This window comes from Panthera onca, chromosome A2, assembly GCF_046562875.1.
Source record: "Panthera onca isolate mPanOnc1 chromosome A2, mPanOnc1 haplotype 2, whole genome shotgun sequence".
NCBI lineage: Eukaryota > Metazoa > Chordata > Mammalia > Carnivora > Felidae > Panthera > Panthera onca.
This window is the reverse complement of record NC_138340.1, coordinates 161,813,476-161,839,736: the sequence shown is the minus strand read 5'-3', so window position 1 is coordinate 161,839,736 and position 26,261 is coordinate 161,813,476. Positions and strand designations below refer to the sequence as shown.

At 49.0% G+C, this 26,261-nt stretch overlaps 4 non-coding genes across 4 annotated transcripts; 2 read left to right on the top strand and 2 right to left on the bottom strand.

The window, feature by feature from the left end:
* Positions 1 to 7,393: 7,393 nt before the first annotated feature.
* TRNAC-GCA (transfer RNA cysteine (anticodon GCA)) lies at positions 7,394 to 7,465 on the top strand. The gene has a single exon. It is a non-coding gene; the product is annotated as a tRNA-Cys (tRNA).
* Positions 7,466 to 9,574: 2,109 nt separating this feature from the next.
* Positions 9,575 to 9,646, top strand: TRNAC-GCA (transfer RNA cysteine (anticodon GCA)). The gene has a single exon. It is a non-coding gene; the product is annotated as a tRNA-Cys (tRNA).
* Positions 9,647 to 17,594: 7,948 nt separating this feature from the next.
* On the bottom strand, positions 17,595 to 17,666 carry TRNAC-GCA (transfer RNA cysteine (anticodon GCA)). The gene has a single exon. It is a non-coding gene; the product is annotated as a tRNA-Cys (tRNA).
* A 1,263-nt stretch (positions 17,667 to 18,929) lies between these two features.
* On the bottom strand, positions 18,930 to 19,001 carry TRNAC-GCA (transfer RNA cysteine (anticodon GCA)). The gene has a single exon. It is a non-coding gene; the product is annotated as a tRNA-Cys (tRNA).
* Between the last annotated feature and the right edge of the window lie 7,260 nt (positions 19,002 to 26,261).

The window sequence follows — 26,261 nt, the reverse complement described above, 5'->3', positions numbered from 1 at the left end:
GCGATACAGTGCGTCGGTCACACCACCATTTGTGTTTATCAAGGTCACACCACCATTTGTGTTTATCAAAAAAATCCGAGAGAGCCTATGGGTTAATTACATGTACAGACCAGGGAAGACTGTAAAAGAAACTGCTAGCATGGCTTTCCTCCAAGCACCAGGAGCGGGAGGCTTGTCAGATGAGTACGAGGGAGAATTTTCACCGCGTGCCTTTTTTCTCATTTTATTCTTTAAATCTATTTATTTTTAAGATCTTATTTTTTTTTTTTTTTAGTTTCAGGATCACAGCAAAATTGAGAGGAAGGGGCAGAAATTTCCCATATACCCCCGCCTCCCCACCCCCCACCAGCACACAGCCTCCCCGCTGTCAACATCCCGCACCGGAGTGGGGCATCTGGTACCGGGATGAGCACACAGGGACACAACACAATCACCCAAGGGCACGGTGGCCCCGAGGGTTCAGTCTGGCTGTCGTCCACGGGTTTGGACAAATGTACGACGACATGTATCCATTACTACAAGATCACACGGAGTACTTTCACACACACCCCCGCCCACCCCCGGAAAAAATCCTCTGTGCTCTGCCTGATTAATCTCTCTCCTCATCCCTGACCCCCCTGGCAACCGCTGAACTTTTTACCATCTCCATAGCTTTGCCTTTTCTGGAAAGCCGTACGGGATGTACCCTTTCCAGATTGGCTTCTTCGGTTAGTACTAGGCGTCGAAGCTTTCTCCACGTCTTTCCGTGGCTTGTTAGCTCATTTCGTCTCGGCACTGACATTTCGTGACCTGGGCACGTGGGACAGTGCCTTTCCACGCATACTTTTTTGTGCCTTTTGTACATCGTGTCATGTGAATCCTGTGACTTCAGTATTTACCTTTCAAAAGTACAATCTACAGGGGCGCCTGGGTGGCTCAGTCGGTCGAGCGTCCGACTTCAGCTCAGGTCACGATCTCACGGTTCGTGGGTTCGAGCCCCGCCTCAGACTCTGGGCTGATGGCTCAGAGCCTGGAGCCTGCTTCCGATTCTGTGTCTCCCTCTCTCTCTGCCCCTCCCCCATTCATGCTCTGTCTCTCTCTGTCTCAAAAATAAATAAACATTAAAAAAAAAAATTTGTTTTTTAAAAAAAGTACAATCTACAGTTTTATTTTTTTACTGTTTATTTATTTTGAGAGAGAGAGCTAGCGGGTGAGGGGCAGAGAGAAAGGGAGGGAGGGAGAATCCCGAACAGGCCCTCCGCCGGCAGCGCAGAGCCTGACTCGGGGCTCGATCTCACGAGCTGCGAGATCATGACCTGAGCTGAAATCAAGATTCGGCCGCTTAGCCACCTGAGCCACACAGGTGCCCCCACTATAATTTACAGTTTTCAAACAAATGAGGTCTCACCCACCAAGATTGGAGGGGAACCCAGCATGGGTCCGTTTGAATGTCCTGCTCTGTTCCGTGTTTTGCCAGAATCTCCAGCGTGGAAAGTCTGTACTGAGGCCCACTCCTCAGCCATTTCCAGGCAAGAAGCTTCTGTGGGACTCCCCTCCATAGGGCCTGAGCCCTGGTCCTTCGAGGGTCTCCAGGAGTCCTCTCCAAAGACTCCGTGTTCTCTTGGGAGTCAAGCTCCTCCACAACCCGAACCTGTCCTTCCCAGCCTGGCAAGTTCCAGCCGACACTTGTCCAGTGGGGGCCACCCCCCTCCACCTTGCAGGCAAACACAAGTCAGCCTCTGTGATGGGGCTCGATGCCTCCTTAAAGGCGGCCCGCCCAGCCTGGCAGTCTCGGTTTGCTCGCGCAGACGCACGCACACACCCTCACACTCACCCCCACGGGAAACAAGGAAATTCCCCAAGACTGATAGAAGCGTGTCACGTGGACAGAGCCAAAGGTGGGACAATTGGAGGACCCAAAAGAAAAACGAGCGTAACTGATTGAAACACATAAAATGTGCATTTAAGAATCCATTCATTCTCGTTTCTGTTTCTGTCTCTGTGGAGAACCCTGGCCCAGACACGGGATGATGGATGCCACTACGTTTGTATATACTTGAGATGTTCCAGAATAAAAATTTAAAAATTCCTTTCCCATGGATAAGCGTTTTTGAATATAACAGAAGGAAATGATGCCCCCCCAATGAAAAAAACAATACGATTTTTCATTTTCTGGTTCCGGTTAGGGTTTGTATCTGACATTAATAAGCCGTGCGTTGGCGTGTGAGGGGGACAATGTTCTTTATTCCTCTTAGCGCCAGGGAGATAGGCCGACTTCTCAAAAGGAACTTCGCTGACAAGCAGGGAGAAACAAAGACGCCCGCTCATAGAACCAGTCGCTATGGTTTTGGGCTCCTTTAACATCAGGAGCATCGCTAGCAACAGAGGGCGAGGTGACAAGTGTACAGGGCACGTTCATGAGCCTTGGCTACTCTGTGCCCCCCGCCCCAGCTGGGGCCCCGCCTCGGGGATTGGGTAAATGACTCATCTCGCCCAGAGATTAGGGGAAAGTGCTTCCCTCCAACTCCCGGGACCCCCTCCCCCTTTTGTTTATATTTGGGATGGTGATACCCCTGAAACTTGAAGATAATATTGGCCCGTGGGAGTAAAACTAGAATCGGCAAAAAAATGGATAGGACTGGCCATCAGCGGAAATGACCCAGAGAGTCGTGTTTATGGGAAGATCATTCAAAGTGACTTCTCCAGGCAGCGGCACTTAAGTGCAGCACAGGGGAAGTTGTGCGGGGCCCCAGTGTTGGGTGACTAAATTTCTGTCATTCAACAGGACGGGACACAAAAGAGAGATCGAGTTGCTTCACGGAAAAATGAAGTCATGGATCCTCTAGCCCTCGATTTGTGGACCCAGGTTGATACACAGAGGTCACAAGATTGATTCAGAAGCAGGTCACAGAGACTAGATGGAGAAGGGGGGGGGGGTGTGTGTGGTCAGGAGAGGGGGTGACAGGACGCAGCGACCTAGTACAAGTCACTGAGGATGCACCGAGATTCCCACTTTGGAGGATGTGGCCTCTAGAGAAGGGACAGTACTTTGGAACCGGAATAAGTCGTGAAAATGTTCCATGGCCTGAGGGAAAAAAACCCTCAGGAACATTCGATTCCACTTGCTCTGACTGCATATCTTCACTGAGCAACCTTCTGAGAGCTAATCTGGTTTCCCGGGTAACCTGGAGGGCATTCTGGCTCATCCGGTGTCTGTCTTGGAGAGTCTAATTAGGGGGGTCTTGAGGGCCAGGTCAAATCAGGTCTCATCTATAAATTCAGGGGTCTGGTATGCACGTCTGGGAGCCAAGCGCCATACCACACTGAAGTTCTGCCAGTTCAGGATTTCTGGACACCTGTTTCGGGGCCGACGGCGGACCCTCTGGAAGGGGCAGAGTCGACGTGGAAACCCGGCAGGACCACAGGGGAGGGACGAGAAGCGGAGAGCACAGGACAGCCACCGGCCACGCTTGCTGAGAAGCGCTGCCGTGAGCCACGTCCTTGGAGCCTGACGTGCCCCTTTTAGGAATCAGTCCTCGGGAAACCTCGAGAAGCGGGCAACGGGTTGTGTTCACGTTCATCAAAGCCTTGTTGATAACCGTGGGAAAGAAGTCACCCACTTACCAACACTCTTGACTCTTCTTTTTTTTTTTTTGAATAAAGGGAAAGTGCCACATATACACCTCATTTGGATATGTCTGGCGTCTTGGGAGCTTGACTAGCCTCCATCCTCCTACACGGGGACCTTGAGAGCTTGTGGGGAGGTTCTAGTATGGACCGCAGCTACTCGGACGCTGTTGAGCAACGAACTGTCCTTCTGGACCGGGGAAGGCCAATCTCACTTCAGAGACATTTAAATACAATAACAGAAAAATCCCGGGGTGCCCGGGTGGCTCAGTCGATTGAGCACCTGACTCCTGGTTTTGGCTCAGGTCATGATTTCATGGTTCGTGAGTTCAAGCCCCACGTCGGGTTCTGTGCTGATGGTGCAGAGCCTGCTTGGGATTCTCTCTTTCTCCCCCTCTCTCTGCCCCCCCGTGCTCTCTCTCTTTCTCTCAAAGTAAATAAATAAACTTAGAAAAAATAATAGAAAATCCTGTCCAATAGTATAGGACAACATAACCAGGAAAGAGTCAAACAGAAACACGATGATGGCTCAGTACTAGAAAAATATATTGCCGTCCAGCTGGGGCTATTTGAGAGCAAGCATCCCGTGCCCAGTCCCGGGCCCTCCCACTGCGCCCACCCCTGGGCTTTTCCTTGCTGCAGACCAACAGGTGCTTGGTTCAAATCCAAGTGACTCTGTATCACGGGCCTTTCACTCCAGGGGAAGGGCAGCTCCTTGCTCCCCGGTAGGCCCAGCCTCCTGGAACCTAGATTTCCAACACGTAGTAAAAGACTCGAATGTTCCCCCTGTGGCATTTCTCTTGTGTTTCATGTTTACATCCTCAGCCACGCTCATTTCCCAAAGGGATAGAGGAAGTCTGCCCCAGGCTTTCTGGGTGTTTCCCTCGTGCCTAATTATTACCATCCAGATTTTATTTGTTTAGCCCAAGCTTGCTTCAAAAAAAAAATCGAATCCGAGGCAGCTTGCAATAAAAGATATGATAAAAATCCAGCCACTCAAACGAGTATGAAAAGGGCTGACTTACACGAGGCGGTGAAAATCATGGCGACAAAGTGGAAGGGTAGCTGTCGGGGACTGGGGGTGAGGGGCGGGGAGTTATTGCTGAATGGGGACAGGCTTTCAGTTGGGGAAGATGGAGAAGTTCAGGAAATGGATGGGATGCTGTGTACACGACAGTGTGCATGTACTTAATGCCCCTGAACCGTGCGCTTAAGCGTGGTTAAGGTAACTCATTCTATCTCCGGGGTCTTTTACCACAATTTAAAAAAAAATGTAAAGTTTATTTATTTTTAAGAGAGAGAGACAGAGTGTGAGCAGGGAGGGGCAGAGAGAGAGGGAGACACAGAATCCGAAGCGGGCTCCGGGCTCCGAACTGGTTACGGATAGGGCAGCCACGTAGAGATACACAGGGTGTGCATTATACGATTCCACCAATTACATAGCACCCTGCGGTCATGCAACGGGGTGACCCTAGATACTGGCTACATTTTACCCCCTTTGCCAAAAAAAAAAAAAAAAAAAAGTAGAAACTGTGCTACATGCACGTGTGTGTGTGTGCACACAGATACGTGTGTGTGTGGAAGGGGCAAAGCTCGTCAGTTAACTACCTAATATACATTCTCCCCTCTTCCTTAGTAACAGACCCCTGATTTTTTTACCCAGCAGTTATGTCCCTCCTACAGGACCACATTTCCTGGCCTCTCTTTGGCTACGGGAGGTAATAAGGGAGAAGAAGCAATCATTGGACAAGACTTCTGGGAAAGCTTAAGAGATAGACAAACACAACATGTCCCTTTTTTTGGCCTTTACTCCTGCTTCCCACTTGGAGCATAGATGTGACGGCTGGAGCACCAGCTGCCAACTTGCACCATGGGTCAACCTTGAGGATGGGATCCACATTTCAAGAAAGGCTGCCCAGAGAGCTAAAAGGAGCCTGTGTCCCTAAAGACACCCCAGAGTGGCCATGCCAGTCCTGGTCTGCTCACCCCACACACGTCGGGTTTCCAAAAGAGAGATGTATATGTCTAGCTTGTTTACACCACAAATCAAGATGACTCTGAAGGCTCGTGCCCTTTCCCCATCAACAACATATCAAGCCCCTAGCTCAGTTGGTCCGAATTAGTCATGAGAAGGAGGCTTTTCTAACATGGTCACTTTCTTGACCAGGAAACTCCCATCGTTATGGGCAAGCAGGTGTTCCCGAGGCCTTCCTAGCTCCCCCATGACAATATAGAGCATCCCAAGGAAAGGTCCTTCTACGCGTGCACGTTCCCAGGTGCACCCAACTCTACCTGGTCCACACCCACCCCTCTGTGGAATAAAGAGAGCTCAGGGGCCATGTGCATTTGGCAGCTTCCTTGCCTATAAGTCCCCCCAGGAACTTCCTTTCTTTCGCGCTAGGAATGCACGGTACCGTAGTGAGTGTGCACCCCTTAGCACAACAGCACTCTCATTTCTAGTCAGTTACCAGCAGCTGAATGCAGTTCCTAACCGGTGGAGTGTGAATCTTCGACCCGTTGGAAAAGGTGGTTCTACAGAGGGGTCCCATAACTATCCTAACAGAGCAGTGAAGCCATCCCTCTGTTCCGGAGAAGTTCACGGTCAACATGTCCTTGGGACTGGTGCCACTCAACGTGTTGTCCGTGAACTCGGTGTCAATGCTTATAAATTCTACAATGATCCGATGGCAGCCAGCTCTGGCGTCGTGTGGGGCTGGAGGGAGGGTCTCAAAGCCAAGTCTGTTGCACTGGTATTGAGCCATGACAGATTTTAAGAAAATAAAAATAAAGCTGAGCCTTCACTGCAGAAAGTTGGGAAGGCTTTGCTTCACTTCCTCCCCCTTGGAGACGCGTTTGTTGGCCGTGTGGAACAGAAGGCACTTGGGGATTTAGCTCGCCGTGGCAGTCAGGGCCCTCAGGTACCGGCAACAGAGGCTAGGTTGTCTTTAAAGTTCATTACGAATATATATCTCACTAGGGAAGAGTGGTGGAAACTGAGTCTCCGAGTTAAACTTCTAGGAGCAGTGCCCCAAAGCAAGCTGCAGAACCGGCATGAGGAAGAAACCGTCGCACCCACTGGCACGAGCCAGCAGTGGGCGTCAGCCTCTGTTTCCACCAGAAATCAGCAGGTGCGTCACAGCTGTATTGAACACGCAAGCCCGAAAGGAGGACAGGGATGCCATCCTGACCCAAGGAAGGATATTTTCTTTTTTTTTAAAAAGTCAATATTTCTTTCTGAGAGACAGAGCACCAGCAGGGGAGGGGCAGACAGAGAAGGGGGACACAGAATCCGAAGCAGGCTCCAGGCCCCGAACTGTCAGCATAGAGCCCAACGTGGGGCTCAAACCCACGGACCATGAGACCATGATCTGGGCCAAAGTCAGACGCTCAAACAACTGAGCCATCCGGGCACTCAAATGCAGCCCCCAAATGAAAAACTATAAAGGATCAACTTGACCATATCGAAATTTAAACCTTCATATGACAAAAATTGAAAAGCTGGCAATGAACATTCTAGTCACTGTTCAATAAACAGCAGCTTACCTCTGGGCTTCACCTTCTGCCCAAATACCAAGCCAGGCACAGACTCCGTTGCCTCAGATGGAACCTTCAGTGATCTTCCAAGCTGATGCCAAGAAGGGATGGTGTCTTTCGTGAAAAGGAGGAAGTTATGGCACGAGACAGTGCATTTATCGTCGCACAGAACTAGCAATTCTCTGAGTCTGAATGAGCAGCTTGCGTGTGGAAGCGTAAGAAGTTTATTAATTACACAGCTCCTCTAGCAGGTGGGGGTATAGCTCAGTGGTAGAGCATTTGACTGCAGATCAAGAGGTCCCTGGTTCAAATCCAGGTGCCCCCTTTGAGAGCATGCTTTTTTCCTCCTTGAACTGAAAGGACGAAACCAAGTTGTATGGACACCAAACTCTAGTTCCCTTCACAGGACGAGGCTGGTAGAGTCTACGAGCCAGCACATTTATGGCCACGTCATAGATGCAGGGGCCAGTCAGGCTCTCAGCACCACCTTGAAGACCAAGGACAAGACCGAATCTATCCCCAGTGCCCTCTCTGAGGGTCTGTTTCCCCCAGGACCACAATGGTACCAATTTCAGTAGCATCCAGGGTCCAGTCCAGAAACAAAAGCTGCCTCCATTATTTGAGCAGAGTAGTTAATAGAAATAATCATAGGAATGTAAGCTGGTGCGGCCACTCTAGAAAACAGTATGGAGGTTCCTCAAAAAACTAAACATAGAACTACCTACGACCCAGCAATTGCACTACTAGGCATTTATCCACGGGATACAGGTGTGCTGTTTCGAAGGGACACATGCACCCCCATGTTTCTAGCAGCACTATCGACAAGAGCCAAAGGATGGAAAGAGCCCAAATGTCCACTGATGGATGGATGGATAAAGGAGGTGTGGTCTATACATACGATGGAGTATCACTCGGCAATCAAAAAGAATGAAATCTTGCCATTTGCAACTACGAGGATGGCACTGGAGGGGATGATGCTAAGTGAAATTAGTCACTCAGAGAAAGACAGATATCGTACGACTTCACTCATATGAGGACTTTAAGAGACAAAACAGATCAATTTAAGGGAAGAGAAACCAAAATAATACAAAAACAGGGAGGGGGACAAAACATAAGAGACTCTTAAATATGAAGAACAAACAGAGGGTTTACTAGAAGGGGCAATGGGCTAAGTGGGTAAGGGGCATTAAGGAATCTACTGCTGAAATCATTGTTGCACTAGATGCTAACTAATTTGGATGTAAATTTAAAAATAAATAAATAAAATTTAAAAAATTTTAAAAATAATAATAATCGTTAACCAGTGCGTCAGGATCCAAAAGCTGCTGCAGCCAAAGACCACGAGCTGGGAAGCTTAGAACAACAGAAATGTATTGTCTCACAGCCCTGGGGGCCCGGAGTCTGAAATCAAGGTGTGGGCAGGGCTGTGTCCTCTCTGAAGAGGACGGTCCTCCCTCGTGTCTTCTAGCTTTCCGTGTCCAGTGGCAGTTCTTCGAGTTCCTTGGCTTGGGGACACACCGCCGCGGTGACATGTCTCCTCGGGAGGACACAATTCAACCCACAACCACCAGAACTCCGAGAACTCGAAGACAAGAGGCCGCTATCACTCTAGGGCTGGGGGAGCAAACAGAAAAGGAGGAACTTGTTAAATCTCACAGGCTTGGGGAGGATCTCAGTGGGCCCCCGACTCAGATCTCTAAGGAGGCACTGGTGGCCCTGAAGAGTCGGGGCAAGGCTGGTCCCGTGAACGCCAAACCGCAGGTGGCAATCCCAGACGCTCCTGGGACGGACTGTCGCTGCCCGGTGACACCGACAGGAGCCCCAGCGGGCAGAACACGGGCTTCTTCCTTCTCCCACCCTCCGGGCTCCCCCGAAGAGCCCTTCAGGGGAACAATCAGGAAGCCCCCTGGCAAAGGATAAGCGTGGTTTACAGAGTCCCGGAGCCAGCATCGCAGAGCGGGGCGCAGAAAGGGGGACTTGGAACTGAGGGGCCAGCATTTCCCCAATCATTTCTTCAGGCGGTTAAAAGGGTTGAATACGTGGAGATCCGAGGCCAGCAGAGGGGCCTGAGCCTGCGTCCGAGGGTAGAGCTCTGACCCCTTCTCCAGTCAGCGTGTCTTCTCCCTTTTTCAGGGTGTTCGTGCTTGGCCAGCCACTCGGCATTTTGATTCTCGGTTTGCAGGTGCTCAGCACAAAACCCACAAGACGGATGTTCTGAGAGATCCTCCCGGCTGTCGGGGAATGCTGCCCAAGTTGCTGCCCTCGCCCGGGACTGAGTTGTGAGTGAAAGCTGCTGCTTCGCAGGCAGGGAGAGGACTGAGCGGTAAAGCAGGTCTGGCCACTCAGCCAACCGTGCTGAAGAGGCACCCGGAGCCTAAGCCCTGGGTGTGGCTGTGGAGGCAAAGGGTGTTAATTGGGCCTCACTGGTATAGTGGGGGGTATAGCTCAGGGGTAGAGCATTTGACTGCAGATCAAGAGGTCCCCAGTTCAAATCTGGGTGCCCCCTAGCGTTTTGGTCACCAGGGGTGGTAAAGAAGTTCCAATTTCCTCTCCTCTTGCCGAATCTGGTTTCTGAGTTTTCCTGCAAAGGGTGCAGAAGCAGAGATCACACACACCCAAGCGCGCAGTTCTGCTCAGGTGATGTGTTTGTCCCCTCCTCCCATCTTCCCACACGCCCCTCGGCTGGTCCCCGCACTCTCCAGGGTGCACTTGGTCTCCTGGCTGAGGGCGAGGACTCTGCCCTTTGCAGGTAGCCAGAGGGAAATGTGAGATCACCCCTAAAAGGACAATATTTTGACTGTTGTGTGATTTCTCAGCAGTTGCAGAGGAAGCCAGAAGACAGCACAATAACACGTTCCGTATGTTGAGAGGGAATCACAGTCAGCTTTGAATTCTATTCCCAGCCAAACTATTCTTCAAGAACATACAAAAGCTGAGAGAGTTTCCTGCCAACAGACCCTCGCTAAGGCAAATTTTAAATATCTACTTTAGAGAAAAGAAAAATGATCCCAGAATGGGAGGTCTAAGATACAAGAAGGAATGTTAAACAAAGAAATGATAAGATATGTAAATAAATCTAAAAATCATTGACCATTTAAAGCAACACTAAGATCTAATTTATAGTTTTTTTTAAAAATATAAAACAAAAATACTGGTTAATAATAACATATAAAGAATGGAGTCATAAGAGTTACAGTGTCTTTATGTAATTTGGGAGGAAGATAAAGATGTTGACTAACTTTAGAATTTTAAGATTTGAATACAGAAATTTCTAGTATATCATTTCAAAAGTTGTGATTTGGGGGCGCCTGGGTGGCTCAGTCGGTTAAGCTTCCGGCCTCAGCTCAGGTCATGATCTCGCAGTTTGTGGGTTTGAAGACCACCTCGGGCTCTGTGCTGACGGCCTGGAGCCTGCTTCGGATTCTGCGTCTCCCTCTCTCTCTGCCCCTCCCCCGCTTGTGCTCTGTCCCTCTCTGTCTCTCAGAAATGAATACATGTTAAAAAAAAAAATTGTTTTTAAGAGTGATTTTGCCAAGCAAAAGGGGATAAAAGAATGGAGGGTACATGCTACTCGTGTTGCTAACCACGCATTAATTCTAATAATTCATTTGTTGATTCTTTTAATTTCCTATGTATATACTCGTATCATCTAAGTAGTTTGGAAGTTTTATTTCCCTTGTTCCAATCCTTACTTTTTGTTTTTTTACCTTTTCATACTGACTAGGATCTCCAGTATAATGTCGAATAGGATGTTGATAGCAGATATCTTGACTCATTCTGATTTCAAATGAAAAGTTCTCAACATTTCACCATTAAGTACCTATTGTGAACTATACTTTTAATAAATGGTCTTTATCAAATTAAGGAATTTTCTATTTCTAGTTTAAAAGAATTTTTTTTTATCATGGATTGATGTGAAATTGTATCAACCCTCCCCTTTGATCCATTGAGATAATCATACGATTTTCCTCTTTTAGTCTATTTACATAGTGAATTTCACTTATTGCTTTTTCTAAAATTAAACATACTTTGCATTTCCGGTATAAATCCAACTTGGTCATGAAGTCCTACCCTTTTTATATATTTGTGAATTGGGTTAGGTAATAATTTATTTAATTTCTTATACCTATATTTTATGAGATTGGTCTATGCATTTTTTACACCATCCTCGTTGGGTTTTGGTATTAAGATTGTGCTAGTCTCACAAAAGGAGTTGTAGAATGTATCCACCTTTTCTATTCTCAGATTTTTACGTAAAAATAGTTATTGCTTATTTAAGTATGAGACAAAACTCGCCAGTAAGACCATCTCGTCTGAATTTTTTTATCAAAGGTTTCAAATAACAGTTTGAATAAAAGAACTATTTAAAAACTTAGATGACTGACTATTCAGTTTTTCTATTTTGTCTTGTGTCAGCTTTGTTAAGTTGTAGTATTTTTAAGTCCTTGATCAATTTCAGCATAGCATAGTGGCAAAGTCCTTGGACTCTTAAGGCATAATGCATGGGTTCAAATTCTGGGTTCTAACAAGAGGGGCCTTGGCGAAATTGATAAACTCTCTCAGCCTCAGTTTTGCCATATATAAAACGGGCATGATAATAGAAATGAGTACAATGATAGTGCCTAGTTTGTGGAGAGGTTACAAAAGTTAGATAAATTAATAATCTTTAAAGTACATAAAATCATGCCTGCCTCACAGTAAGTTCTTTGTTTATGCTTATTAGATTTAAAAATTTTGTATATATTAATTTTTCATAGTGCTCAATAATCATTATTTTAAAGTCTAAAGAATCTTCAGTTTTTCTTTTTTGATTTATAATATTGCTTTATCTTTTTCTGCTATCTTCTTTTTCTTAACAGTTTCACCAGAGGTTAATCCATCTTTTCTTTTCAAAAACCAACTTTGGCCTTGTTAATCCTGTTCACTGTGTGTTCGCTTTCTATTTCATTAATTTCTGTTCTTTTATTTCTTTCTCCTCTCATAGTGCTCTTTCATCCAGTTTTTTTTTTTAACTTCTTGAGATGGATTCTTAGTTTATTTTTAATCTTCTTTTCCAGCATATTGCTCAAAGCTATACATATTTCTCTAAATGCCAATATAGTGTCCATCAATGGATGAATCAAGAAAATGTTACACATACACAGTGGAATACTATTCAGCCATTAGAAAGAAGGAAATCCTGCCATCTGGTGAAACTGGAGGGAATCGTACTAAACAAAATAAGCCAGACCAAAAAAAAAAAAAAAAGGTAAGTACCATATGGTATCACTTATATGTGGAATTTTTTAAAAAGTCAAACTCATAGAAACAGAGAATAGATTGGTGGTTGCCAGGGGCTGAGGGGTGGAGGAAATGGGGGGATGTTGGTCAAAGGGTAGAAACTCTCAGTTATAAGATAAATAAGTTTCAGAGATCTAATGTACAGCATGGTGAATATAGTTAATAATACTGTACTGTATTCTTGAAAGTTGCTGAGAGTAGATCTTAAGCATCCTCTCTCTCTCTCTCTCTCTCACACACACACACACACACACACACACACACACAAAGGTAACTATCTGAGGTGATGGGTGTGTTAATTCACTTGATTGTGGTAACCATTTCACAATCTATACGTAAATCGTATCATTACTTTGTACACTTTAAATATATTATGATTCTATTTGTCAATTGTACCTCAATAAAGCTATGGGGGAAAGAAACTAAACAAAATTTTTAATTATTCATGTTTCTGCTCCCTTCTGTTCATTAATGAGAAAGGTATGTAAAAATTTTCCACTCTAATTCTAAATTTGTTTATTTCTCTTTGTTATTCTGTCAAGTTTTTGCCTTACATATTTTGAAGCTGTGTTACTAGCAGCATAAAGATTAGGAATTCTTACATCTTCCTGATAAATTCAGCCTTTGATTATTAATAACTGATCTTGTTGTCTCTAGTAACATTTTGTGTCTTTTTTTTTTTTTTTTTTTTTTTTGGTGCAAAAAGGTGATTTTATTAAAGCATGAAGACAGGACCCGTGGGCCAGAAAAGCTGCACTGGGGTTGTGCAGAGTGACTGCTTAGACACTGTGGAGTTGGGGGAGGTAAAGTCAAGAGAAAGTTTCTAAAAGGGATTTCCATATGCTAAAGAGGATTTGCAGATTACTGGAGGCCTAGCTATTGCCAAGCTAAGGTTGTTTTTCCCTCTAGCAAAGCATTATCATTAAGATAGTAGGGGGTTCCTGGAGATTAGGCTACTGATGAGCTATTTGTAACCTGATGGAGACTATAAGTTTAACCACTTGTTTTCTGTCCTTTCCTTTGTCCTTGGGCAGCCAGGAGTGCCTGAGGAATATCACATATATCCTACCTGAGGGTGGGGGGGGGGGGTCATGCTAGCTTGTGATTGGCCCTCAGCTTCCCTTATGGTTCCTCATTATATTCCCCCTGAAAAATTTTGACCCTTAAATCTTTAAGGTTGTTGAAGGTGAAAGGTCCCATCTTCTGTCGCTTCTTCCTGCTGAGTAGGGGCATAGAGATGTCCCTACCTATGGATCCACATTGGTCAGTCAGGAAATGTACAGGGGAGTTACAAAAGGCAGAGGAAGCTGAATCCAACATGGACAGTAAAGTGGTACCTCTATGGAGAAAGGTCGTCTGTCACTGAGAAGTCACTGTAGTGATGGAGTCTGGGACACCGGTGGGGAAATCTGAAGTGGGTGGTCCAAGCGGGTGCTCTTTGATCCTCGAAATCCAGGGTGGGAGCAATATTTCGTGTCTTAAAGTCTATTTTGTCTGCTTTCTTTTTGTTAATATTCTGCAGTCATATATTTTTCATCCTTTTAGGTTTTAATCTTTCTGTAACCTTAGGTTGTAGTTGGTATCTTTTGTAAATAGAATATAGTTCGTCGGTTGCTTTAACCCCAATATGATAATCTTTGTCTTTTAACCTGGGGCACTAAACTTATTTACTTTTTTTTTTTTTTTTTTAATTTTTTTTTTTCAACGGTTTTTTTTTTGTTTTTTTTTTTTTAATTTATTTTTGGGACAGAGAGAGACAGAGCATGAACGGGGGAGGGGCAGAGAGAGAGGGAGACACAGAATCGGAAACAGGCTCCAGGCTCCGAGCCATCAGCCCAGAGCCTGACGCGGGGCTCGAACTCACGGACCGCGAGATCGTGACCTGGCTGAAGTCGGACGCTTAACCGACTGCGCCACCCAGGCGCCCCTAAACTTATTTACTTTTAATGTAATTGCTGATGTATTTGTATTCAAATCTACCTCCTTATTTTATGCTTTCAATTTATAGTGTTTATGTTTTTCTCCCTTTCTTTCTCTGTTTGACTGAGATTTTTATAATGCTATTATTTCCCCCTGATAGTTTGAAAAATATAAATGATGTTTCTTCTCCATATGCATAGCTATTTCTCAAAGTATATGGCTAACCAATGGCTTTACCCTCTACACAAGTAATACAAGCATCTTACAATACTTTTAATTCCATTTACTTTCCTCCCAACCTATATGCAGCTTTTGCCTTTTTCATTATTCCATAAGTTGTGTCAACCTCATTATTGTTTTTTTTAATACAGTCAACGCTCACTTAGATGTATTCAGATATTTACTGTTTCTCTGCCTCTGTCTTCCTTCCTACATCCGTTCTTCCGTCCAAATCATCTCCCTGCTGCTTAGAATATACCGCTTAGAATTTCCTTTAGCACATGCAGACTGTGGATGAGTTCTTTCCGTTTTTATTTGTCTGAAATTGTCTTTACTTTACCTTCGACTCATGAAGGATATTTTACCTGAATACAGAATTTTATGTTAACAGTTATGGTATTTCAGTAGATGCAATTCCACTGTTTTCTGGTTTCCATTGTTGCTCTTGAAAACTCACTGTTGTGTCTCATTGGAACTCATTGAAAGTAATGGGTCTTCTTTTCATGATGTTTGTGAGTTTCTTGTCTCTGATTTTCTGCAATTTTACTACAGTAACTCCTAAGCTGCAAAACTGTCTTAGCCTCTGTCTCCTCAAATATTCCATCTACTTCATTTTCTCTTCCAGGAGTCCATTTCAATGTACATGAGACTTTCTCATTGTATCCTCTAAATTTGTTACTCTCTATTCTGTGTTTGCTATGCTTTTCTCTCTGCATGCTTTCTAATGGACAGTTTTTCATTCTAATGTTCTAATTCACGATTTTCTCTTTGGCTGAAACTATTCACTGACAGTAACATGGACGTATTCATTGAGGTTTTTGTTTTTAAGTTTATTTATTTATTTTGAGAGACAGAGAGAACCAGTGGGGAAGGGGCAGAGAGAGAGGGGGGACAGAGGATCCAAAGCCAGCTCTGTGCTGACAGCAGAAAGCCCACTGAAGGGCTCAAATTCACAAACCATGAGATCATGACCCGAGCTGAAGTCTAACTCTTAAGCGACTGGGCCACCTAGGCACCCCCATTGAGATTTTAATTTTAGTTATTGATTTGTAGATATAAAATTTCTATGTTCTCATTTCATATCCTCTTAGTTATTGCTTATGCTTTCCAGCTTCCTACTGAAATTTTCAAGCTTGTCTCTTACCTTCTTGAAAACAGTAAGCATTATCTTTGTATAGTGTGTTTTTGCATGTTCTAATACAAAAGTTCCTGTGTTTAGTTCTGCGGCCTGTTCTTTCTATTGATTTTTATTGGTGGTTTTTGCCTCCTTGTGTACATAGTTATTCTTGACTGCCTACTGAACAATGTATTCAAAAATGTATTTGTAGGACTAATTTGAAGCCAGGTGGAGATGATAATATCCTTCCTTTGTTTTTTGCAGGTATTTGAGGGGCTCTAGCAGTCAGGATACCTTAAGATAATTTCAAGGCTTGAGTTTTCTGGGCCATTCGAATGACACAAAGACCAGCTACAAATTCTTGCAGGAGCTATTTTCATTCAGTTTACCTTCTAGGTGGGCCCAGACTTCTAGCCCCTGGTCCTGAGAGACTTCCAGAAGTTCACTTAGGCTCTCCCCTGCCTCTTCTGGACTGAGGCCCAAAGCAGCTTCTCATGTAGAGCTTCTCTTCCTGTTTCCCACTTGTTCTTTAAATTTTTTTTTTTAACATTTATTTATTTTTGACAGACAGAGCGAGACAGAGCAGGAGTGGGGGAGGGGCAGAGAGAAAGGAGGGACACAGAATCCAAAGCAGGCTCCAGGCTCCGAGCTGTCAGCACAGAGCCCGACGCGGGGCTCGAACTCACAAACGGCAAGACCGCGACCTGAGACGAAGTCCCACGCTTAATCAACCGAGCCACCCAGCTGCCCCATGTTTCGCATTTGTTCTGAATCTCCACCCTTCTAACTAGTTAGCTATCTAACTAGTTAGTTCCTATCTAACCAGTGAGCTCTTTGAGGCTTTTTAAGTTTTTTAATTTATTTTGACAGAGGGAGAGAGAGAGCATGCACGCATGTGTAGGGGAGGGGCGGGGGGGAGAGAGAGAATCCCAAGCAGGCTCTGCACTGTCAGCACAGAGCCCGACGTGGGGCTCAGGCTCACAGACTGCACGATCATGACCTGAGCCGAAACCAAGAGTCAGACACTTAACCAGTTGAGCCACCCTGGCGTCCCAAAGCCCTTTGAGGCTTTTAATGAGCTGTTTGGCAATATTTCCCAGCTTCTTTATTTGTCCTCCTAGGAAAGATCATTTCAAATTACTTTTCTCTTTAAGGAACGTGGAGATTGCTCTGCAAGATTCTTTTTTTAATTAATGTTTTTATTTTTTTATTTTTGAGAGAGAGAGAGACAGAGTGTGAGCTGGGGGAGGGGCAGAGAGTGTGGGAGACACAGAATCCGAAGCAGACTCCAGGCTCCGAGCTAGCAGCCCAGAGCCCAACGCGGCGCTCGAACTCACGAACGGCGAGATCATGACCTGAGCCGAAGTCGGAGGCCTAACCGACAGAGCCACCAGGCGCCCCTCTGCAGGATTCTTCATACCCATCCTGCGTTTTAAGGAGGGAGCAGGGAGGATGCAGTGGGTCTAAGGCTGTGGTGGAGACAGCACCTCTGAGAAATCCCCAGGGAGAGAACAGAGGCTCTGCTTTTGATATGTTCTCTCATCCGCACAGTCCCTCCCGGGGAGTAGGAAGATGTATGTCCATACTGAACACGTGGAGGCAGTAAGAACAAAGAGATCGCCTTCTCTCTGGAGATTATAACAAGGTCGAGAAAAATGAGACATTAAGAGAAGGAAAGTGATGTCCCCCCGCAGGCCACGAAGGTCAAGAGTCCCCAGGTAGGTGGGAGCGGACGGGGCCAATTTCGTCAGCCTCTTCAGTCCAATGTGATCCCAGGAGCTATTGTCTGGATGATGCTCGGGGACGGATTCTTGGGGCTGGTCTGGGTGCAGATCCTAAATTATCATCCCAAGACAGAGCATTAACTTAATGGAGGCAGTAATTCCAATACCTGCTTCAGTAATTTAAAAGGGAGGAGAGGGGGCACCCGGATTTGAACCGGGGACCTCTTGATCTGCAGTCAAATGCTCTACCCCTGAGCTATGCCCCCACCTGCCTATGGCTTCCCATCATCGCCTTTTCACCCAGGCACCGCACTCAGGATCTCTGCGCGCCTGTGTTTTGCTCTCATCAGGATGAGTGTGGTTGTTTCTGGGAACCTCACACTCATCCCAGGGAGAGCCTCCTACCGACTCCAAGCCTCGGGGAAGGTGCTCACTGTGTCACTCATTCATTCATGGACAAAGAACTTTCTGGAGGACGTGGACAAGGAGGAGCCCGCTACATGAAGAAGTAGAGGAGGCCAAGGAGGAATAAGGCCAAGGGAGGAGTACGAACAAAGATTTTTGTTTTGTTTTTTAATTTTTGTTTAGTGTTCATTCATTTTTTTTGAGAGAGAGACAGAGCCTGAGCAGGGGAGGGGCGGAGAGAGGGAGACAGCAGAATCGGAAGCAGGCTCCAGGCTCCGAGCTGTAAGTAGGTATAGAGCCCAACGCGGGGCTCGAACTCACAAACCGTGAGATCATGACCCAAGGCAAAGTTGGACGCTTCACTGACTGAGACACCCAGGTGCCCCAAGAACAAAGAATGTTTTTAATAATTTTTTGTTTTTAGAAAGTGGGGGAGGGGCAGAGAAAGAGAGAGAGAGAGACAGACAGACAATCTTAGGCTCCATGCTGAGTGCAGAGCCTGATGCAGGGGTCCATCCCACAACCATGGGATCATGACCTGAGCCAAAATCAACAGTCGGACACTTAGGGCGCCTAGGTGGCTCAGTCGGTTAAGAATCAGACTCCTGATATCGCCTCAGGTCATGATCTCACAGTTCGTTGGTTCGAGCCCTGCATCGGGCTCTGTGCTGACAGCACGGAGCCTGCTTGGGATTCTCTCCCTCTCTCTCTCTCTCTGCCCTTCCCCCACTTGCTGTCTGTCTCTCCCTCTTTCCCTCTCTCTCAAAATAAACAAACATTAAAAAGAAAAAAGAGTGGGACACTCAACTGAGCCACCCAGCACCCCCAAAAATGTTTTTAAAGAATGGGTCAGGTGTATCTGCACATCAGGGAGGCTGGAGAACGAGGTCACAAGGAAGGTGTGCCAAGAAACGTTCTGGAAGTCTAGATTCCTGCTAATGCAGTGAGGGTGCTCCCGGACACTGTCTGTGGGGGACAGCCTGTGGCACAGCATGACCAGCCGTGCCCTCATGGAACCCTCACCGCCACCCTAGAGATGAGGACAGAACAGGACCCAGACACCCGGCCGCATGAGAACTGCTGGCCTCTTCTTGAGGACTTCATGGCCAAAAGTGACCTCGGCAAGGGGGCACCCGGATTTGAACCGGGGACCTCTTGATCTGCAGTCAAATGCTCTGCCCCTGAGCTATACCCCCAGGCCTGCCTCTGAGCCTTAACTGCACCTCTTGGACTGTGCAGTTGACTTGTCCCTGGACCGTGACGGCCAAGTTCCTGGAGGCGGGCAGCCTGCCCGCTGACAGCCCGGCTCTCCCTCTCGTCGCTCACTCCTGCGTTCACATCTCCACACCTACTAACCAGCTCCCGCGTGCCAGGCTGGTCCTCCCTTCGCCTCCCCACTTCCTCTTCCTCCCTGAGCTGGGGCGCTGAGGCGAGGGGTCTCTGTCCGGGTAGAAGAGCAGCTCCGGGACAGGAAGCTGGTCCCGACGCCACCCCCCGAGACGCAGAGGACCCCTTTCTCCCTTTCCACCATACGCTCACCCGCTCAGCCCCCGAAATACCGTGCGGGAATCTGGGGCACAGCTCCAGCTTCCCGCTCGAGGAGGGGTGTCCGCCGGGATCGCTTGTGAGCCCCCAGGGCATGGAAAGCCACGGCTCCCAAGACCGGAGCAAAGGCAGGTCGCTCCGTGTGGGCAGCGAGAACGGGGAGGCGGCCAGGGGAGGGGAGGGACGGTCCCCTGATCTGAAAGGCTGGGGACTGGCGGGAGACCCAGCCAAAGAAGGCTCTTCCCACCCTGCCCCCACCCACCCGAGTCCCTATCAACCCCTCCCGGTGCCTTTCCCCCCCGGAGAAGGAGTCTTCCATAGTCTATGCCGCTCGCAGGGCTTTGGGGAAGTAGCCCTTTGGGGCAGAAATACTGAGGCAGGCCCCAGAGCCCCCGGGCTGCGGTGCGAAGTGACCGAGCACCCGAAGTGAGTCCACACGTTTGGTGCTCTCCCCCTGAGGCCGCGGGGACACCCCAAAATTGACCGCAGACCCCTCCCATCGGGTCCACCGGCCCGTTGACCCCAGGGGGTGATATTTTTAGTTCCAACTGACTGTAGGGGAAGGAGGTGGCAACCTGAGGCGGACCAAGGGGGACCTGGCCCCTGGCTAGGCGTCCTGGGGCCTGCCCCCCCCTTCTACGGAACCTCCGTGACCCCAGGCGAGCCCAGCCGGATGGGCACCTTCCCCGGCCAGAAGGCCGGCAGTGAGGCTGCTGGCTGGCTCCCGCTCCGCGTGGGTCTTCCGTCCCTCGGACTCCCTTCCCACCCCGGTGACATCGGGTGACATCGGGTGTCACGCCAGCGCCCTCTGGGAAGAAGGCTTGTTCGGACAGTTGCCCCAGAAGTGGCTCCAAGGGCCTAAAGAGCCAACGGTGTGCCCCTGGGGCTGGCAGGACAGGGAGGCGGAAGGAGCTGGCGTGGGTGCAGGGGAGAGAGGCCTCTGGTTAGGCCTGGCCCCTCGGGAGGTGGCCAGAAAGACAGACGCTATGAGGACAGTCGCGGCGGAGGCACTGGGGAGAGGGAAGGGGCGGTTGACACTGTTTGAGTTAACTGTGCTCACTGAGAACGAAACCCCACGTAAACATGGCCAAAATGTCCAATTACTCAGGAGAGCAGGGCAGGTGGGTTCTAAGCAGTGCAGGGCCGTGCCGTTTCCAACCCGGTGACGCGAATTCTAACAGAACGGGGTCACGGCAGCCGCGGGGAGAGATGACAGGACGGGGAGGCTCCCCGACCGGTTTGTGACACAAAACGTTCAAGAGGTGGTGCTCCTGCTGCATCGTGTTGAGGAAGAAACGGGCACTTTTTACACCATCATACTGTAAAACAGAAATATTCGGGTTCTTACGTGGAAAATTTCATAAAGCGTTTCCTGATATGTGGTATTTCCAACCATTAAAGAAAACTGGCTTCTCTCTGAGATTGAGAGCCAGGGGTGTGGCTTTGAATTAGGCAAAACCTTTCTTTCTTTTTCTTTCTTTCTTTCTTTCTTTCTTTCTTTCTTTCTTTCCTTCCTTCCTTCCTTCTTTCCTTCCTTCCTTCCTTCCTTCCTTCCTTCCTTCCTTCCTTCTTTCTTTCTTTCTCTTTCTTTCTTTCTTTCTTTTCTTTTCTTTTCTTTCTTTTTCTTTTAAAGATTTTATTTTTAAGGAATCTCTCCACCCAATACGGGGCTCGAACTCACAGCCCCGAGATCAAGAGTCGCACCCTCCACCGACTGAGCAAGTCAGGTGCCCCAAGTTAGGCAAAATTTTCTTAGACACGACACCAAAAGCTCACTTGATAAACTGGAATTCATCAAAATTAAGCACTTTCGGTCTTTGAAAGACACTGTTAAGAGAGTGAAACGACAAGTCACAGACCGGGAGGAAGTGTCTGCAAGCCGCGTATCTGACACAGAACTTGCACCATTAAATACAGAGAACTTTCAAAACGGAGTCAGAAGAAAACAACCCAAATGAAAAAAAAAAACAAAAAAACGGACAGAAGACCTGCACAGACACCTCACCAAAGAAGACGTATGATGGCAGCAAGCACAGAAGGGTATCTTCCACATCATTGGTAATGAGGGAAATAAAAATTAAAACCACAATGAGATCGGGACGCGTGGGCGGCTGGGTCGGGGAAGCGGCCAACTCTCGATTTCGGCGCCGGTTATGACCTCACGGTTGGGAGACGGAGCCTCAAGTGAGGCTCTGCGCGGGGCGTGGGATTCTCTCTCTCCCTCCCCCTGCGCCCCCACCCCCACTCCCACGCCAGCTCGTGCTAAGAAACGACACCGACGACAACACAAGCCACGATGAGATACGACTGCGTCACATGAGAACGCACATCAGGAAGACTGAAGACTGGCCATACAGAGTGTGGGTAGAGCCTGGGCCAGCCACCAACAGCAGTGGCTCAGTCGGTTGAGCGTCCGACTCTTGATTGGGCTTGGGTCACCATCCCAGGGTGGCCCGATCGAGCCCCGCCGCAGGCTCTGTGGCGAGCGTGGGGTCTGGGTGGGATCCTGCCTGCGCGGCCTCCAGGATGCTTCCTCGCCGGCCCGATGGCCCAGGCCTCGGCTCCTCTGCTCTCTGCTTGTGCATCCGTGGTGATGAGCCTCCCCCATCCCCGGTCCCGCAGTGCCTTGACCTCGGCTCCCCCGCGGCCGGAGGACACACAGCTGGGACCCACACGCAGAAGCTGGAACTCTGGAGGCCCCGTCCTCACTCACCGGCATCTCTAACCCTCCCCTGCACGGCGTCCGCCCTCCTCCCTGCGCCCTTCTCCTTCCCTCTCCCCCCACTGTTCAGCTCTTCTCACCTCCCTCCGGCCTCCTACCCAACACAGAGGCCATGCTTCGCCACCGGTCGGCTTCCCTGGTCTGCTGGGGTCCCAGGGAGGGTGGGACCCTGGGGACCAAGGCCGCTGTGAGCTCCAGGTTCTGGGGGAGCCTGTACCAGCCGTGCTTTTTATTCTCCGTACAGGCCGATCTCATTGTCTTGCGCTCTGCTTTCTTGTGCTTCACCGATCCTGTCTTTTACAAATGGAAGGTTCAGGACCTCCGCGGAGGACGTCACTGCGGACGCGGTGGAAACGGCAAGAGAACTGGGATCAGAAGTGGAGCCTGAAGAGGGGACGGGGTCGCCGCCATCTCAGGATGAAACCTGGACGGACGAGGAGGAGCAAAGAGAGCGGCTTCCTGAGGTGGCATCTCCTCCCGGTGGAGATGTGGCACGTGGCCACCTAAAGACCCTGTTTCCGGGCCTCCCCTGCAAGCAGATGCGGTGTGTGGCTGGTCATCAGTGCGATGTGACAGGCTCTGCGTCCACAGCTACGTGACACGGGGCAATGCACTGCCCAGCGCCTTGGTCTCTTTATCTATAATGTGAGTAAACAAAAGGTTGTAATGAGGCTTCACCTGGTCGGTACCGATAAAATACATTGTAAGTACTAAATATGTGCTTATTAAATAAGAAGTAAATAGGGGCACCTGGCTGGCTCAGTCGGTTGAGCATCTGACTTCGGCTCAGGTCATGATCTCATGGTTCATGGGTTTGAGCCCAGTATCTGGCTCTGTGCTGACAGCTCGGAGCCTGGAGCCCGCTTCGGATTCTGTCTTCCTCTCTGTCTGCCCCTCCCTGCTCACACTCTGTCTCTCTCTCTCTCTCTCAAAAATAAATAAACATTAAAAAAATTGGGGGGGAATGCAAGCTAGTGCAGCTACTCTGGAAAACAGTATGGAGGTTCCTCAAAAAAACTAAAACTAGAACTACCCTGGGGCGCCTGGCTGGCTCAGTCGGTTGAGCATCCAACTTTGGCTCAGGTCATGATCTCACGGTTCGTGAGTTCAAGCCCTGCGTTGGGCTCTGTGCTGACAGCTCAGAGCCTGGAGCCTGCTTCCGATTCTGTGTCTCCCTCTCTCTCTGCCCCTCTCCCCCTCACGCTCTCTTTCTCTCAAAAATAAATAAACGTTAAAAAAAATTAAAAAAAAAAAAGAACTACCCTACAACCCAACTACCCTACGACCCAGCAATTGCAGTACCAGGCATTTATCCATGGGATACAGGTGTGCTGTTTCGAAGGGACACATGCACCCCCATGTTTCTAGCAGCACTATCGACAAGAGCCAAAGTATGGAAAGAGACCAAATGTCCACTGATGGATGGATGGATAAAGGAGGTGTGGTCTATACATACGATGGAGTATTATTCGGCAATCAAAAAGAATGAAATCTTGCCATTTGCAACTACGTGGATGGCACTGGAGGGTCTTACGCTAAGTGAAATTAGTCAGAGAAAGACAAAAATCATACGACTTCAGGCATATGCGGACAAAACAGACGAACGTAAGGGAAGGGAAACAAAAATAATAGAAAAACAGGGAGGGGGACAAAACAGAAGAGACTCTTAAATATGGAGAACAAGCAGGGTTAGTGGAGGGGTTGTGGGAGGGGGGATGGGCTAAACGGGGAAGGGGCTTTAAGGAATCTAGTCCTGAAATCATTGTTTCACTGTATGCTAACTTGGATGTAAATTTTTTTAAAAAGTAAAACTAAAAGAAATTTTTTTTTTCAAGCAATAAATCAACGTTGACCTTAAAGGGCAAGAACACCGCCCGCCTTCTTGCTTCCTTCTTACTGGCTACAGACACGGGAGTGAGCCGTCTTGAACCACGGCAACAAGCCACATCTGAGGAAGGATAGAGCAACGAACTGGAAGCAGCCTGGGCCTGTGACACCAAGAGCCTGTCCGGGGACAGCACCAGTCACCACTATCTTGTCTAAGTTGCTGTTTCATTACTTTGTTTTGTTTATTCAGCCCGTCACACAGCCTGCATGCCACAGTGGTGGGGAGCAAATGTCCTCGGAGGGCTAATGACCTCACCAAGGGCACCAGTCTCTAAGATCTCTAAGACCCAAGGTGGGCACAGGGAGTCATTCCTGCCCCTCCTTCCTGCCTCAGGCATCAGGGTAGGCTCACTTTTTGTTACATAAATGAGCGAATGGAGAACATTCTAGGCCACCAGTATCTAATGGCTATCCACACCATGCAAGGCTGAGCCAGATTCTGTCCCTAGAACTACGAGGGCTCAGTGTGTCCCCTTCTGCGATGCTGCAGTCATGCTGGGGAGACGGCCAGCAGGGCCACCAGGCTGGCTACACGACGGACTGGGCCCCGGACACCAAGTTCCCACCGTGCGGCCAGCCCAGGCTCCCAGAGAGTGACGCGGATCAAAACGCGCCCCACCTTTTCCCGAAGGTTCTTAGGACATTTTGTTAAGTGAGAAGCTGCAGGTCGGTACCCACGGCACGGCCTCCCTGTCGTTTCAACTCTGCGTCTTTCCCCAGTTCCCACGTGTATGAAACTGCGTGAGAGAGGAGCCTGAAATGCCACACAGCACAGTGACAGTGTGGGGGCCCTCGGGAGGGGTGCGGTGGGGAGGGCGGCCACCACAGAGAGCCCGTCAGCTTCACCCGCACTCTTTGCATTTCTCCGTGAGAATGTTCTCTTGTGAGAAAACATCTGTGGAGTCAAAATGCAAACGCGTGCAAAGGGTAGAGGCTGGTAATCTCTGTTCGAGATGGCCGACCCTGGTTCTCAAATGTGGACCTGCCCGGGGTTCCCTGAGGAACCTGTGGGAACCCCGACCCCACCCAGACGTACTGGACGAGAACCACATCTGCACTTTTCCTAGGACTCCAGAGGAAGAACCTGCCTGTGGAAGCGTCCAGTAAATAAAGAGGTCTCCGGCGCCCCCGTGTTCACAGCAGAGGGTACAAAAACAGCCCCAGAGGGCAAAGCCTGTCCTGGGGGCCAGGGAGGAAACAGAGCTCTCTCCTGTGGAGTCTGGAAAAGCTTACAGAGAGGGTGGAATGCAAGAAAGTAACTGTCAAAACGGCAGGGAGTTCTCAGGCCGCAGGACAGACCCAAGTGCCCCCGAGGACCTCATTCTCCCACCTCCCCAGTGCTCACTTGAGCCCAACTCAGGAGCAAACCCCAGCACCATGGCAGAGCTGGGGCCGGGGCCTCTGGCACAGGGGTACCTCCCTGCGAGCCGCCGCCGCCTGGAACCGTGGCTGCCGAAGCCTAGAAACAGCCTAGTCTTCCCTCAACGGCACAGAGGCCCAGCCTGGCGGCCGCGGGAGCCCCACACCACCTCCCCAGGCTCCTGGGGTGGGAGCGCTCACAGAGGCCAACGGAGAGCACGGCCTACCCGCTCTCCCACTCGCTGCTTCGTCCCGCTGCAGAGGGCCCGGGTGCTAGGCTCCCCTTTCTCATCTTACAGGAGACTCAGCATCCTGCTCAGTCTCCGCCTTCTTCCAGCTCTGAGGTCAATGTGACTTCATTCGCCTCCCCAGAGAACCTGCTTTCAAAGTCAGCCTTTCTCCCCAGTAAAATATCTGAGTCTAGAAAGCAGGGAACAGGTGTCTTGGCATGCATGACCTTGGGGTTCGGAGAGAAGGGGCCTCCAGGGTACTGTGCCCTGCTTCAACCAGAGCGGTCCCGCCTTGCCCTGGGTTATATGCTCCCAGCTGTCATTCAAATCAAGGGTTCCTCACCTCACCCCTCCCAAAAAAGGCTTTCAAAACTGCATATTGATCAGATGAACTGTGGTCATCTGAGAAAGAAAAACCGAGCTACTATTGGCTCATCATTCGTTTAACTGCCCAAAGGGCCGTGTAGGGTCCCGGGGAGGGGGGCCAGGACACCCGGATGTGGCCCCACCCGTCGGCAGCTCACTGCACCCTCCCCTGTCTCTGTTTCTCCACACGGGGGGCGGGGGGGGGGGTGGAGAGGGGACTCCCGATACCAGAATGCCCGTACAGGTGAGGGTGGGGGCTGGGCCTGCACTCGTCTTGAGGGGACAGGCTGTGGGGGCTCTCACGCTGCTCTGCCTCCCCCTCCCCTGGGGTCCAGAGGCTTGGTGGT